Source organism: Bos grunniens, chromosome 29, assembly GCF_055505025.1.
Source record: "Bos grunniens cultivar Pamir isolate PY7600 chromosome 29, Bosgru_T2T1.0, whole genome shotgun sequence".
Classification (NCBI taxonomy): Eukaryota; Metazoa; Chordata; class Mammalia; order Artiodactyla; family Bovidae; genus Bos; species Bos grunniens.
The window spans coordinates 42,007,848-42,024,873 of NC_141193.1; the positions used below are offsets into that span (position 1 = coordinate 42,007,848).

Here is a 17,026-nt window from a genome sequence, read left to right on the forward strand (position 1 = left end):
CTGCACTTCCACTGCAGGGGGAGTGGGTTTGATCTCTGGTCAGGGAACTAAGATTCCACATGCCGCACAAAAAAATAGGAAAAGAAAAAGTAAAGAAAACCTTCATGGTGATCGTCTCTCTCTGATGTGTAATAATCATAACTTGTTACTTCAGTGCTTTTCATCTGTGGGGATCAGCATGCATTCTAACATTAATTATTCTTTAAAAACATTTCTAGGTTTACGCTATCAGTGTTTCAGAACAAATTTTCTCAACCTTAATATTCAAAGGAATAACGTTACTTCAAAAATAAAGACCTCCATTTGTATGAAATACCTAGAATAGTCAAACACAAAGAGACAGAAAGTAGAAGAGTGTTCCCCGGGACTGGGGAACGGGGGCGGAGGGGGCGGAATGGGAAGTTACTGGACACAGAGTTTAATTGTGGGATGTCGAAAAAGTTCTGGAGATGGATGATGAGGACGCTTGCAGAACAGTATGAATACCCTCAATGCCACAGAACTGCACAGTTAAAAATGGTTAAAGTGGTAGATCCATTACCTAACACAAGCTTGTGTGCCCAAAACACAGAGGGGTCAAACAAACCAAAACGAGTACGCAGCAGAGAAAGGGTCACTGCAGAGCTCACGCCCAAAACATCTCCAAACTCCCTGAAGGGCTTCAGCAAAGCATCTTTAAAGGCCGGGTGAGAGCTGGGCATCCTGTAGGGTATGTCATCAGCTTGTGTGCAATTCTCTGATTGGTTGACGGTGAACAACCCTCAGTCACCAGCAGGCCTGGGGGCTAGGTGCTGATGAGCATCAGGTAGTTAGTTTCTTCCATTTGGTGGTGGTTTTCAGCAAATGAAAAGCTCAGGAGATATGCATGAGATCCTATTAATCGGGCACTACAGAGAGGAGCTACAGCAGAGGATGGGGAGTGGGGTGGAGGGCTGTCCTGGGAAAGCCCCATAGTGTGCTTCCCAGTTACAGAGTTTTTTGTTATGTATATTTTACCACAATTTTTTAAAAGTAGAAAACCACCTCACTTTATTAATATGATCCCCTCTAATAGAAGAAGTCTAATTATAATGTAACTCCTAATCTTTTTTGTTTACTTTTTTAAAAATTCACCTTGCCTAAAAGCCCCTTTACACTTGATGTGGATGAGAAGATAATAATCTGTAGGGAGCCCTGGGCTTCATGGGTGGCTCAGATGGTAAAGAATCTGCCTGCAGTGTGGGAGCCCCAGCTTTGATCCTTGGGTCAGGAAGATCCCCTGGAGAAGGGAATGGCTACCCACTCTAGTATTCTTACTAAGCTTTTTATAAACTCTAAGATGAGTTTGAGGTTTGCATGAAGAGCTGGGATCCTAGTAGATTTTTTTATTGGGGTACAGTTGCTTTGAGCATTCTCTGGCATTGCCTTTCTTTGGGATTGGAATGAAAACTGACCTTTTCCAGTCCTGTGGACACTGCTGAGTTTTCCAAATTTTCTGGCATGTTGAATGTGGCACTTTCACAGCATCATCTTTTAGGATTTGAAATAGCTCAACTGGAATTCCATCATCTCCACTAGCTTTGTTCATAGTGATGCTTCCTAAGGCCCACTTGACTTCACATTCCAGGATGTCTGGCTCTAGGTGAGTGATCATACCATTGTGGTTATCTGGGTCATGAAGATCTTCTATGTTCTTCTGTGTATTCTTACCACCTCTTCTTAATATCTTCAGCTTCTGTTAGGTCCGGTCCATACTATTTCTGTCCCTTATTGTGCCCATCTTTGCATGAAATGTTCCCTTGGTAGCTCTAACTTTCTTGAAGAGATCTCTAGTCTTTCCCATTCTATTGTTTTCCTCTATTTCTCTGCATTGATTCTGCTTTATTGACTACGCCAAAGCCTTTGACTGTGTGGATCACAACAAATTGTGGAAAATTCTTAAAGATGGGAATACCGAACCACATTAACTGCCTCCTGAGAAACTGTACGCAGGTCAAGAAGCAACAGTTAGAACCGGACATGGAACAACAGACTGGTTCCAAATAGGAAGAGGAGTACGTCAAGGCTGCATATTGTCACCCTGCTTATTTAACTTTTATGCAGAGTACATCATGCAAAATGCTGGGCTGGATGAAGCACAAACTTGAATCAAGATTGCCGGGAGAAATATCAATAACCTCAGATATGCAGATGACACCACCCTTATGGCAGAAAGTGAAGAGGAACTAAAAAGCCTCTTGATGAAACTGAAAGAGGAGAGTGAAAAAGCTGGCTTAAAACTCAACATTCAAAAAACTAAGATCATGGCATCCAGTCCCATCACTTCATGGCAAATAGAAGGAGGAACCATGGAAACAGTGGCTGACTTTATTTTCTTGAGCTCTAAAATCACTGCAGATGGTGACTGCAGCCATGAAATTAAAAGACACTTGCTCCTCGGAAGAAAAACTATGCCCAGCCTAGACAGCATATTAAAAAGCAGAGATATTACTTTGCCAACAAAGGTCCGTCTAGTCAAAGCCATGTTTTTTCCAGTAGTCATGTATGGATGTGAGAGTTGGACTATAAAGAAAACTGAGCGATGAAGAATTGATGCTTTTGAACTGTGGTGTTGCAGAAGACTCTTGAGAGTCCCTTGGACTGCAAGGAGATCCAACCAGTCCATCCTAAAGATCAGTCCTGGGTGTTCATTGAAAGGACTGATGTTGAAGCTGAAACTCCAATATTTTGGCCACCTGATGCGAAGAGCTGACTCATTTGAAAGACCCTGATGCTGGGAAAAATTGAGAACAGGAGGAGAAGGGGACGACAGAGGATGAGATGGTTGGATGGCATCACTGACTTGATGGACATGAGTTTGAGCAAGCTCCAGGAGTTGGTGATGGACAGGGAGGCCTGGCGTGCTGCACTCCATGGGGTCACAAAGAGTCAGACACAACTGAGCAACTGAACTGAATTAACAGTTGCTTTACAATATTTTGTTAGTTTCTGCTGTACAATGAAGTGAATCAGCTGTATGTTTACATATATCCCCTCCCTCTTGGACCTCCCTCCTGCCTCCATCCCTCCCAATCCAGGTCCCCACAGAGCACTGAGTTGAGCTCCTTGTGCTATACAGCTTCCCACTAGCTAGCTATTTTACACATGGTAGTGTATCGTACTAGATTTTTATAGCTACTACTAATCAAGTGCTTCCTATCTGTCAGGTACTAACTAAATGATTTTACCTATTAGTTTGTGTAATCATCTAAGTAGCTCCAAGTGAAAACAGATGAGAAACTGAGTTATAAGAAGATTAAGTTACTTGCTGAAGCCTAAATAGCCAAACGTCTTTTTGGACTTCTATCAAAACTCTGAGACTGACTCCCCAGGAGGCCATAGAATCTCCCTTCAAGAAGGAATGGTCTAAGCATTTGTCACTGGTTTCAAAAGAATTTGCAACAACAAATGCCTGAATTTTGCAAAAATTACACAGTCAACATTGTAGGCAAAAGAATGATGGGGTTTGACCACAAGTTTTTCTAGAATTGGGTGGAGTCCCAAAAGGAAAAGATTGATGTGAAGCTTGGAAATTTTACTTTGGATTACTTCTTAGATCAAATAAGACAAAAAAGTTTTTAAGACCCACGTAAAGTCTACGTAAGCCCAAGTCATCTACATGCAAACTGCAGGATGCTGTGGTTAGTCAGGTTACAGCCCTGATAACCACCATCATGTTCAGAGTAAACATATAGCAATTCTGGGGCTTGCAGAGAAGCCATGGAAAACCCTGAGAGGGGCTTTAACTTTGAATTAAAGGCAACCATAAGCCACCAAACTGCTGACTATCAACATGTTTACATTTTGTTTGATGGGGGTTGGGGTGAATGCAAAAGAGTTTGAGTGACTCTCAAAGCTGCCGCCTGTGGTGTGGTCAAAGCAGCCTAACAGTGTCCAGGGTAAGCATACTGGGGAAATACAATGAAAGGATCCAGCTACACAGTGAGAGGCTCAGACGGTCCAAGGAGAACTTGGGCAAGTATTACCATCTGTTGGACACGTGAGTGGAAGGAAGGGACACTTAAGTCAGTAACAGGTCACACTCAGAGTGACATAGGGTATACAGAAGATTGCCAGAAGTCTGGTTTATGATCATCAAAAGTGTCTGTCTAAATATGGGGAATGGATGACAGAATTTTGTTGAAGATTTCTCACTAAATGTCACACTGAGTGTCTTGGGGTAGAATGGATTGCATTGAGTAACAGAGAAAATGTTGTAACCATCAGAGAGAACTTGCAATGATACACTTCCATACCTAACGCTTGCTAAATTCTACCATTCTAAGTAAGATAGAGCATTGAGATAAGCAAATATCCCCTCTCCCCCAGGACTGGGTAATTCAGTGGGAGTAAATGAACCAATAGGAAGTAAGCTCCCTGCTTCCTGGGAAGCAGGCTAAGAGGAGCAGGGGGAAGAGAGAGTGAGGAACGCTATAAGATTCAAAGCTATGACCACAGACCAGGGCTCCGGTGATTTATGTGGCATCCATCCTGGGCACATGACTCCCCTGGAGTTTATCCCACTCTTTCTACACTTCCCAAAGCCTTGACAGAGACTGGAAGAGCTGAGATGAGATCTAGGACAAGTCACATCATAATCACTGCCATCTGCTACATCCATTCACAGGGAAAGGATGCCGGGGTTAAGAGGTCAAAGAAAACCGTTTTCATAATGAGTGCCATTTCTTTCTTTGTTCACTTTGCCTATTCACAGTTTATTTACTTTTTGAAGTGTCTGATGCTGAGTATGAAGCTGGAAAGAATCATGATTGTGAGTTATAGAGGAAAGGTAACATTCCTCTGGCTAGTTCCTAGAAGCTATTTTTCAACATGATGCAGTACTTTGTGTTTCCAGTTAATTGCACTGTCTACAGTAGAACCCAAACTGAGAGATGGGTGGGTGGGGAGGAAAGAACTGGGTGCATGATTTCTACCCAAATAGTCTGGGGTTTGGAGCAAGGATAACCCGAAGCCAGAGCTAAAATATCAGGCAAGAAAACTGAGGCAGGAGTCCAGCTGTATGGATTTTGGCAACACAAGGAGATTAAGGAAACAGTGCTCACAGTCAGAGAGCTGAGAATTGAAATGCATGCTGTCACTCCACTAGTGTGACCCTTGACAAGCGCCTTACTTTCTCTAAGGCTCTGTGTCTTCATGTGTAAAATGGGCACAGTAATAATCTCATAGGTATATGGTGAGAATTAAGCTATATAAAGTACATAGTTGTTATTTAGTCGATAAGTCACCTCTGACTCTCTTGCAACCTCATGCACTGTAGCCTGCCAGGCTCCTCCATCTATGGGATTTTCCAGGCAAGAATACTGGAGTGGGTTGCCATTTCCTTCTCCAGGGGATCTTCCCAACTCAGGGATCAGACCCACAACACCTTTATTGGTTAGCGGATTCTTTACCACTGAGCCACCTGGAAGCCCATAAAGTATATAGGTTGAAAATAAACACTTCTTTCCTTTTATAAGCTCCCTGACAAACCTAAAGTCAACAGAAGGAAGGAAATAATAAAGATCACAGAGGAAATAAATGAAATAGAGATTTTTAAAAAAGAGAAAAAAATCAATAAAACCAAGAGTTGGTTTTTTGTAAGGGTACACGAAATTGACAAACCTTTGATCGGGATCATCAAGAATAAAAGAAAGAGGACCCAAATAAACAAAATAAGAAATTAAAGAGGGGAAATAACAACCAATACCACAAAATAAATAAATAAGAGAATACTATGAACAATTATCCAACGAATTGGACAACCTAGAAAAAAACAAACAAACAAGTTTCTGGAAACAGCCCACCAAAACTAAATCAAGAGAAAACTATAAGTTAAACAGAACAATTACTACAAGTAAAATAAAATCTGTAAAAAAAAGGGGAAACAAAGAAAACAAAAAACAAACAAACAAAAAAATCTCCTTGCAGACAAATGTCTAGGACCAGATGGCTTCACTGGGGAATTCTACCAAACATACAAACAAGAACTTATACTGATCCTTCTCAAACTCTTCCAAGAGACTAAAGTGGAGATAACACTCCCAAGGTCATCCTATGAAGCCACCATCAGCCTGATACCAAAACTTGACAGAGACACTACCAAAGAAGAAAATTACAGGCCAGTTTCTTTGATGAATATATATGCAAAACTTCTCAAAAAATAACTGAATCTAACAACATGTGAAAAAGATCATATACCACAATGAAGTTGGGTCCATCCACCCCTTGGATCCAGGGTCTTAAGGATGGTTCAGTATATATACAAGTCAATCCATGTGCTACATACACTGCATCAACAAAAGAAAAAAACACATAATCATTTCAGTAAATGCAGACAAGGTATTTGATAAAATTCAACATCCATTCCGGAGAAGGCAATGGCAACCCACTCCAGGACTCTCGCGTGGAAAATCCCATGGATGGAGGAGCTTGGTAGGCTTCAGTCCATGGGGTTGCTAAGAGTCAGGTACGACTGAGCAACTTCACTTTCACTTTTCACTTTCATGCATTGGAGAAGGAAATGGCAACCCACTCCAGTGTTCTTGCCTGGAGAATCCCAGGGACGGGGGAGCCTGGTGGGCTGCCATCTATGGGGTCGCACAGAGTCGGACACGACTGAAGCGACTTAGCAGCAGCAGCAGCAGCAGCAGCAACGTCCATTCATGATGAAAACTCCTACCATAGTGGCTATAGAAGGGACATATCTCAACGTAATAAAAGCTATTTATGACAAACCCACAGCCAACGTAATACTCAATGGTGAAAAGCTGAAAGCCTTCTCATTAAAATCTGGAACAAGACAAGGATGCCCACTCTCATCACTTTTATTCAGCATAGTCTTGGAAGTCCTAGCCAGAACAATCAGAAAATAAACAGAAATAAAAAGTATCCAAATTGGAAAGGATAGATAAAACTGTCATTATATGTGGATGACATGATACTATATATAGAAAACCCTAAAGACACCATGCAAAAGCTGTGAGAACTGATAAACACAGAAAGGTAGCAGCATACAAGATTAACATACAGAAATCAGTTGCATTTCTTTACGCTAACAATGAAATATCAGAAAGGGAAAGTCAAAGAACAATCCTTTTTAAAATTGCATCAAAAAAATAAAATACTTAGGTATAAATCTGACCAAGGAGGTGAAAGACTTATTATAGGCTAGAACTATAAAACATGATAAAGGAAACTGAAGGTGACTCAAAGAAATGGAAAGATATCCCATGCTCTTAGATTGGAAGACTTAAAATTGTTAAGATGGCCATACTGCCCAAAGCAATCTATACATTTAATGATACCCCTATCAAATTACCCATCCTAAAATTTATACGAAGCCCATTTAAGACTCAGAATTACAAAAGCAATCCTGAGGACAAAGAACAAAGTTAGAGGCACAGCCTCCCAGACTTCAGACAATACTACAAAGCTACAGTGATCTAAACAGTGTGGAATTGGCACAAAAACAGACATATGGATCAATGAACAGAATAAAGAGCCCCAAAATAAGTCCACACACCTACGGTCAATTAATCTTTGACAAAGGAGGCAAGAATATACAATGGAGCAAAGACAGTCTCTTCAGCAAGTGGTGTTGGGAAAGCTGGACAGTTGTATGTAAACGAATGAAGTTAGAACACTCTGTTGCACAATACACAAAAATAAACTCAAAATGGCTTAAAGGTGTAAGTATAAGACGTGATACCATACAACTCCTAGAAGAGAACATAGGCAAAACATTCTCTGACATAAATTGCACCTATGTTTTCTTAGGTCAGTCTCTCAAGGCAAGAGGAATAAAAGCAAAATAAACAAATGGGACCTAATCAAACTCACAAACTTTTGCACAGCAAGGGAAACCATAAATAAATGAAAAGGCAGTCTATGGACTGCGAGAAAATATTTGCAAACTATGCAACCAACAAGGACGTAACTTCCGAAATATATACACAGCTCTTACAATTCAATAACAATTAAAAAAAAAAACCCACCCAATCAAAAAATGGGCAGGAGAGCAGAATAGACATTTCTCCAAAGAAGAAATGTCATACAGATGGCCAATAGGTACATGAAAGGTGCTCAATATTACTAATTATTAGAGAAATGCGAATCAAAACAACAACCGAGATATCATCCCACATCAGTCAGAATGGCCATCCCCAAAAAGTCTACAAATAAGAAATGCTGGAGAGGGTGTGCAGCTAAGAGAGCCCTTGCACTATTGATGGGAACATAAATTCTCTCTACAGAGAACAGTATAGAGATTCCTTAAAAAATGAAAATAGAGTTATCATATAATCCAGCAATCCCATTCCTGGACATATATCCAGAGAACAGTCTTAATTTAAAAAGACACATGCATCCCAATGTTCATAGCAGGATAATTTACAATAGCCAAGACGTGGAAGCAACCTAAATGTCCTTCAACAGGTGAATGGATAAAGAAGATGTGGTACATATATAAAATGGAATACTACTCAGCTATAAAAAATGAGAGTCCCTTGGACTGCAAGGAGATCCAACCAGTTCATCCTAAAGGAGATCAGTCCTGAATATTCATTGGAAGGATTGATGTTGAAGCTGAAACTCCAATGCTTTGGCCACCTGATGTGAAGAGCTGACTCATTTGAAAAGTCCCTGATGCTGGGAAAGATTGAGGGCAGGAGGAGAAGGGGACGACAGAGGATGAGATGGTTGGATGGCATCACCGGCTCAATGGACATGAGTTTGGGTAAACTCTGGGAGTTGGTGATGGACAGGGAGGCCTGGCGTGCTGCAGTTCATGGGGCTGCAAAGAGTTGGACGTGACTGAGCGACTGAACTGAACTGAAAAAAAAAATGAAGTAAAAAAAAAGAGTGAAATACTGCCATTTGCAGCAACATGAATGGGCCTAGAGATTATCATACTAAGTGAAATAAGTCAGAGAAAGACAAATATCATGTGATATCACTTATATGTGGAATCTAAAATTTCACACCAGTCAGAATGGCTGCGATCCAAAAGTCTACAAATAATAAATGCTGGAGAGGGTGTGGAGAAAAGGGAACCCTCTTACACTGTTGGTGGGAATGCAAACTAGTACAGCCACTATGGAGAACAGTGTGGAGATTCCTTAAAAAACCGGAAATAGAACTGCCTTATGATCCAGCAATCCCACTGCTGGGCATACACACCGAGGAAACCAGAAGGGAAAGAGACACGTGTACCCCAATGTTCATCGCAGCACTGTTTATAATAGCCAGGACATGGAAGCAACCTAGATGTCCATCAGCAGATGAATGGATAAGAAAGCTGTGGTACATATACACAATGGAGTATTACTCAGCCATTAAAAAGAATACATTTGAATCAGTTCTAATGAGGTGGATGAAACTGGAGCCTATTATACAGAGTGAAGTAAGCCAGAAGGAAAAACACCAATACAGTATACTAACGCATATATATGGAATTTAGAAAGATGGTAACGATAACCCTGTATACGAGACAGCAAAAGAGACACTGATGTATAGAACAGGCTTATGGTCTCTGTGGGAGAGGGAGAGGGTGGGAAGATTTGGGAGAATGGCATTGAAACATGTGAAATGTCATGTATGAAACGAGATGCCAGTCCAGGTTCAATGCACGATGCTGGATGCTTGGGGCTGGTGCACTGGGACGACCCAGAGGGATGGTATGGGGAGGGGGGAGGGAGGAGGGTTCAGGATGGGGAACACATGAGAAATAAAGGAATAAAAAATTTAAAAAAAAAAAAGGCAGAAAAATAAATAAATAAATAAAATATGATACGAATGAACTTATTTACAAAAGAGAAACAGACTCACAAACATGGAAAACAAATTTATGGTTACCAAAGGGGAAAGGTGTGGGGGACAGAGATAAGTTAGAAGTTTGAGATTAGCAGATACAAACTACTATATATAAAATAAACAGCAAGGTAATAAACTATAATGGAAGAATCTACACATAAATATACACACATATATATGAACCACTTTGTTGTACACCAGAAACTAACAAAACATTGTAAATTAACTACTTTCATAAGAAAAGAAAAGGAATTAAAAGATTATAAGCTCCTTGAAAGCAAAGAATGAATCTTAGCAGCACAGCAATGGCTGAATAAAAAGAGTGTTAAGTAAATGATTACTAATAAACGAAAGAAGAAAAACCAAATCCAATGTATCCCAAGACCCTACCCCCAGCTAAGGCTAAGGTTGCTAGTCTATACCCATTCTCATTCTTACCACTCAAAGTGAAGTTACGAACCCTTGACATCACCTGGGAACTTCTTAGCAGCACAGGATATCTAACCCCAGTAGAGGACTAATGAATCAGAAGATCCACTGTGGCCTGATCCCCAGGAGATTTGTTTACAGGTGACACTTTGAGAAGCACCGCTTAGTCAGGAGTAATGGGAGGAGTGAGCAGGCCTGAGTCTCCTGGAAGAGGGTACCTTGTGGCTCCAGCCGGGTGGGACCGGGGAAGACAGAATCTGTCAGGTAGTATCCAGAGTGATTTCTCAAATTGTGACCACTGTCCATCAGGGCCTGGGCTGATGGCCAGATGGCTCTGCATCAGAGGAGCTAGGACCTCGGGCTGGCTGGCTGCAGACTGCAGGAAAGTGTAAGCAGAGGTTGGGGGTACTTCCCAGATGGCGCTAGTGGTAAAGAACCTGCCTGCCAACGAAGGGGACACAGACAATGCGGGTTTGATCCATAAGTTGGAAAGATCCCCTGGAGAAGAAAATGGCAACCCACTCCAGTATTCTTTCTTGGAAAATTCCATGGACAGAGGAGCCTGGGGGTTACAGTCCACAGGGTCACAAAGAGTCAGACACAACTGGGTGACTGAGCATGCATGCCCATGGGCAGAGGTGGAGTTACAGAGCCTCAGCCTGGGCTCGAAGGCAATGTCCAGAGGTCAAGGAAATAAGAAGTCAAGTCCAGGGGTATCAGGTGAGAGAATCTAAAACCGGTTATGCTGGTGCACAGAGCCAGAGTCTAGAGAACAGAAACAGACACTTCTACTAATACTCAGAGCTTTCCAGGTGGTGCTCGTGGTAAAGAACCTGCCTGCCAATGCAGGAGACGTAAGACACACAGGTTCGATCCCCGGGTTGAGAAGATCCCTTGGAGGAGAAAATGGCAACCCACTCCAGTATTCTTGCCCAGAGAGTCTCATGGACAGAGGGGCCTGGCGGGGTACTGTCCATGGGGTCTCAAAGAATCGGACACAACTAAAGTGACTTGGCACGCATGCACTAATACTCACTGAGCAGCTGATGGGTAAGACAGTGAGCTCTCCTTTCAGGAAAGCCTGCTCCTTGTTCTGGGTCTCCCCCTTCAGTGTGTAGGTGGGCGCGCCTTTGCAGCTCTGTTTCTGTAGTCCACGTGACGGGGCTCGACATTACAGCGAGGGCCGGAGCGACACTTGCTAGCAGGTTCCTGTCTTGCTGATTGAGAGACAACAGTGTGGGAAAGTGAACGTTTCAGAGACTAGCTTTGAAATTTTTGCGAAAAACTGGATAGATATTCCCAGGGCCTTTTGCTCACATCCTGCTGCTGCTGCTGCTAAGGCGCTTCAGTCGTGTCCGACTCTGTGTGACCCCATAGACGGCAGCCCACCAGGCTCCTCTGACCCTGGGATTCTCCAGGCAAGAACACTGGAGTGGGTTGCCATTTCCTTCTCCAATGCATGAAAGTGAGAAGTGAAAGTGAAGTCGCTCAGTCATGCCCGACTGTTGCTCACACCCTAGCCCTGTGTGTTTTCAGTCAGCAGTGGGCTGCACTTCAGGAGATAATAACCAACGCCCCCTAGTCACCCAGACACACTGATGGTATACCACAGTGAAAGTTAAAGATCCAGGTAATGGGGGAAATGTGTTTAGGAAATGCAAAATGAGACACACTTAAAAAATGTTGGTAGGTCCATGGGCTAGCTGCCTACTCAGGGGTCACAGGGATTGGCAGATGTTTCTTATGATGACAGTTTTTTCAGACCTCATCCTGACCTTCTGCCACACTCAGTTCAGTTCAATTCAGTTCAGTCGCTTGGTCATGTCCGACTCTTTCCGACCCCATGAATCGCAGCATGCAAGGCCTCCCTGTCCATTACCAACTCCCGGAGTTTACCCAAATTCATGTCCATCTAAGAGTTTAGAAAACATGTGGCCACTATGGAGGACAATATGAATATCCTTAAAAACCTAAAAATAGAACTACCATTCAGTTCAGTTCCGCTCAGTTCAGTCACTCAATCATGTTCAACCCTTTGTAACCACATGGACTGCAGCACGCCAGGCCTCCCTGTCCATCACCAACTGCTAGAGCTTGCTCAAACTCATGTCCATCGAGTTGGTGATGCCATCCAAATATCTCATCCTCTGTCATCCCCTTCTCCTCCTGCCTTCAATCTTTCCCAGCATCAGGGTCTTTTCCAATGAGTCAGTTCTTTACATCAGGCAGCCAAAGTATTGGAGTTTCAGCTTCAGCATCAGTCCTTCCAGTGAATATTCAGGACTGATTTCCTTTAGGACTGAATGGTTTGATCTCCTTGCACTCCAAGGGACTCTCAAGAGTTCTCCACAGTTCAAAAGCATCAATTCTTCAATGTTCAACTTTCTTTATAGTCCAACTCTCACATCCATACATGACTCCTGGAAAAACCATAGCTTTGACTATGGACTATGGACTATGGACCTTTGTTGACAAAGTAATGTCTCTGTTTTTTAATATGCTGTCTAGGTTGGTCATAGCTTTTCTTCCAAGGAGCAAGTGTCTTTTAATTTCATGGCTGCAGTCAAAATTTGCAGTGATTTTGAGCCCAAGAAAAGTCAGTCTTTCACTGTTTTCATTGTTTCCCCATATATTTGCCATGAAGTGATAGGACTGGATGCCATGATCTTAGTTTTTTGAATGTTGAGTTTTAAGCTAGCTTTTTCACTCTCCTCTTTCACTTTCACCAAGAGGCTCTAGTTCTTCTTCACTTTCTGCCATAAGGGTGGTGTCATCTGCATATCTGAGGTTATTGATATTTCTCCCTGCAATCTTGATTCAAGTTTGTGCTTCATCCAGCCTGGCATTCCACATGATGTACTCTGCATAGAAGTTAAATAAGCAGGGTGACAATATACAGCCTTGACAATATACTCCTTTCCCGATTTGGAACCAGTCTGTTGTTGCTTGTCCGGTTCTAACTGTTGCTTCTTGGCCTGCATACAGATTTCTCAGGAGGCAGGTAAAGTGGTCTGGTATTCCCATCTCTTGAAGAATTTTCCCCAGTTTGTTGTGATGGACACAGTCAAAGGCTTTGGCGTAGTCAATAAAGCAGAAGTAGATGTTTTTCTGGAACTCTCTTGCTTTTCCTATGAACCAACAGATGCTGGCAATTTGATCTCTGGTTCTTCTGCCTTTTCTAAGTCTAAGATAGAAATGGAACTTAGATCTGGAAGTTCATGGTTCATGTACTATTGAAGCCTGACTTGGAGAATTTTGAGAATTACTTTACTAGTATGTGAGATGAGTGCAATTGTGTGGTAGTTTGAACATTCTTTGACATTGCCCTTCTTTAGGATTGGAATAAAAACTGTCTTTTTCCAGTCCTGTAGCCACTGATGAGTCTTCCTGATTTGTTGGCATATTGGGTGCAGCACTTTCACAACATCATCTTTTAGGATTTGAAATAGCTCAAGTGGAATTCCATCACCTCCACTAGCTTTGTTCATAGTAATGTTTCCTAAAGCCCATTTGACTTCGCATTCCAGGATGTCTGGCTCTGAGTGAGTGATCACACCATCGTGGTTATCTGGGTCATGAAGATCTTTTTTAATATAGTGCTTCTGTGTATTCTTGCCACCTCTTCTTAATATCTTCTGCTTCTGTTAGGTCCATACCATTTATGTTCTTTACTGAGCCCATCTTTGCATGAAATATTCCCTTGGTATCTCTAGTTACCATCAGAACTATCGTAAGATCCAGAAAACCCATTACTGGGCATATGCCCTGAGGAAACTGTAACTCAAAAAGACACGTGCACCCCAGTGTTCACTGCAGCACTATTAACATTACCCAGGACAACAGAAGTAATTTAACATTCACGGACAGATGAATGGATAAAGATGTGGTACATATACACAATGGAATGTCACTCGGCCCTTAAAAAGAACAAAACTGGGTCATTTGTAGAGACAAGGACCTAGAGTCTGTCATACAGAGTAAAGTAAGTCAGAAAAACAAATGTGGTATATTAATGCATACATGTGAAATCTAGAAATATGGTACATATGAACCTATTTGCAAGGCAGGAACAGAGACACAGAAGTAGAGAACAAACAGATGGACACAGGGTAGGGGGCAAAAGCGGGGTGGGATGAACTGGGAGATTGGGATTGACATGCATTCACTACCTTGTGTAAAACAGATAGCTAGAGGGAAACTGCTGGATCAAACCGGGAGCTCAGCGTGGTGCTCTGTGACGACCTGGGGAGAGGGTGGGGGAGGGTGGGAGGAAGGTCCAAGAAGGAGGGACTATATGCGTACATATACAGATACAGCTGATTCGCTTCACTGTACAGCAGAAACCAACACAGCACTGTAAAGCTACTGTACTCCAATAAAAAAGGAAGCGCTCTTAACCCCAGTAACCATATTTGACATTAACATTAGGTAATCTTCTGACAATTTAACAGGGAATTATTCACAACTTACCTGATGACAAAATACAGCCGTAAAACATAGTGTTTGGTATTTCTAAGGCATCTCTGTGGTGGATGAATAAATCTCTCCCAAAAGACCCATCTAACGGGGGGAAAAAAACACCAAATAAATATGAATTAACATTGTGCTAAAATTTTTCTGAATATGCAAGAATTTAAGTAGACAAGTTCCAAAACTGGCTCTCCTTAGTATATAGGTAGTAAATTACTAAGGAAAACTCATTATGTCTTGAGATAGTATTACCCCCAAAATTACTTTTACAAGCATTGTAGAATGATTCAGCAGGAACTTGACACTCTGCTTAAGTATCATTTAATTTCAAGTAACACTTCCTGGTAAACAGGTTTTTAATTAAAAAGGAAAATTATATTTCCATCCCTGAAAGATAAGAAACTACAGGCTATTTAACTATCTACAGTTTCTATCTTTACTTATCTTTGGCACCAGTTTCAAAGGAAAACTACCTGCAAAGGATAATTTCTCCCACAATAATCCCTTCCAGGACTTAACAATTTATAGTGTTCACACATATGATTTCATTTGATCCTCTCAACAGTCCTGTAAGGCAGGTATAACAAGAATTAGAATTAACTTCATTTTATATGTGAGGACGCTGAGGAAGCTACATGACTTGCTCATGGTCATCCTGCAAGTGGGGTTCAGCCAGATCTTGAACCCCAAGTTGCTGACCCCAGGTCTATCTCTGTGTTATTAGCATCAGGTAAGCCATGGCTAAGTCTACCTGATGTCTTAGGTCACACTGCAGAGGGACCTTGAGAGTCTTCTAGAGCAGTGATTCTCAAACTTTATTTCTTAGAAACTTAAAGGTCCACAGTGATACTTGGGAAGCCACTCTAGGAAAGTGAGAAGTCTGGGTCCTGGGCTACTATTCCAAACGAGCTCTGTCTTTATGTCTCCTATACTGGTCTCAGGTAAAATTTCTTTGGAAGGAAATATTCCACTGCTTTCAAAAGATGTTTGAAACTCCAGAATACTAATCTAAACTACTCATTTTATAGATTGGCAAAGACCCATAAAGATCACATAATTTATCCTTGTTCACACTCAACAAAGACTAGAAACCAGTCTTTTTGATTGGGATAAAAGTTAATCCTCTCAGTATGGTGCTTTGTCTGCCTCTGAAGTTCTCTGACTTTAGTTTGTAATCAGGAATACCTGCAGGGCTGGTCACAGAGTTCTGAGTCCTCTCCCCCGCCTTCCTCCACTGACAGAGCTTCTATTCAATAGGGCTGGGGTCGGGTCAGAGAACGTGCATTCCAGGCGATACTGATGCTGCTGAACCAGAGAACACATTTTGAGAACCACTTGTCTACAGGATATGAAACAACAGAAAAGTCAACTGCATTGGCCAGCTAATTGCTACATTTCATCCATTTTATTTCAATCTGGGAAAATGGTAAAAAGGAAGTTCCTCCTTCAGAATTTATAAACCCATTGCTTTCACCATATTACTACACATTCAACAGCTAGCACTGATATTCTATCACACCAAAGATCCTAAATGATCCATGTAGCAGATGGCATTGGTGTTCTAGCCCACAGCCCCTTACCCAGCTTCTGAGTTCATCTGCAATTGCTCTGAGTAGTTTGCATGCTCACTGCCAGCTTCCCACCTCAACAGCTAACATTTCTTTGTGTCTCTGTCTGGGGACTTTCTTTAGTCAACAAGAGCATGCTCAGTCCACAAGCACTGTGTGTGTGTGTGTGTGTGTGTATGTAATTAATATCCCCACTTTCCAAGGTGACCTTCAAACAACGAGGCCATGACGCTGCAGAAAAATCCTCCAGAATCACCATCCCTCTGGGGGACAACTGTGAAGCTTGTTCAAATGACTCCTCAGAGGGGCCCTAGTGAGACTGAGCCCCAGCCTCCCACAGCATCAACTTGCTCATTAATGCACCCTTTCGTGGCATTTCTCCCTTTCCATCCACTCCTCCCTATTCCTTACTTGTGCTTCCAGGGATCACTTCCTACATAAACTATCTGGATCACAAGCTCCTATCTCTGAATCTGCTTTTGGCGAAATACAAGCAAAGACACTCTAAGTTCTTCACGAAATTCATGGAAGCATCGCCTGCTGTCAGACTCATATCTGCTTTTTTTCACCTCTCCATTCCATGCCCTAGGGCTTTATTTGCAGGTTTTGGGGCTGGCTAACCCAAGTTCGCAAAGAGTTGGACATGACTGAGCATCTGAACTGACTGAACTGAACCCAAGTTCAACAGTATGTTGCAAAGCAGAAACATTACTCTGCCTACAAAGGTTCAT

The 17,026-nt window shown here is 42.0% G+C and overlaps 1 protein-coding gene across 3 annotated transcripts in view; it reads right to left on the reverse strand.

Moving 5' to 3' along the window:
* Window positions 1–16,028, reverse strand: part of LOC147342538 (synaptotagmin-like protein 2) — a 141,581-nt gene extending 125,553 nt beyond the window's left edge. For all 3 annotated transcript variants that reach the window (XM_086384667.1, XM_086384666.1, XM_086384663.1), the window contains exons 1-2: window positions 15,913–16,028; window positions 14,728–14,817 (exon numbers count right to left, since the gene is read on the reverse strand). The gene's annotated coding sequence lies outside the window, so the exon portion shown is untranslated. The remainder of the gene's footprint in view (window positions 1–14,727; window positions 14,818–15,912) is intronic.
* Window positions 16,029–17,026: the final 998 nt, after the last annotated feature.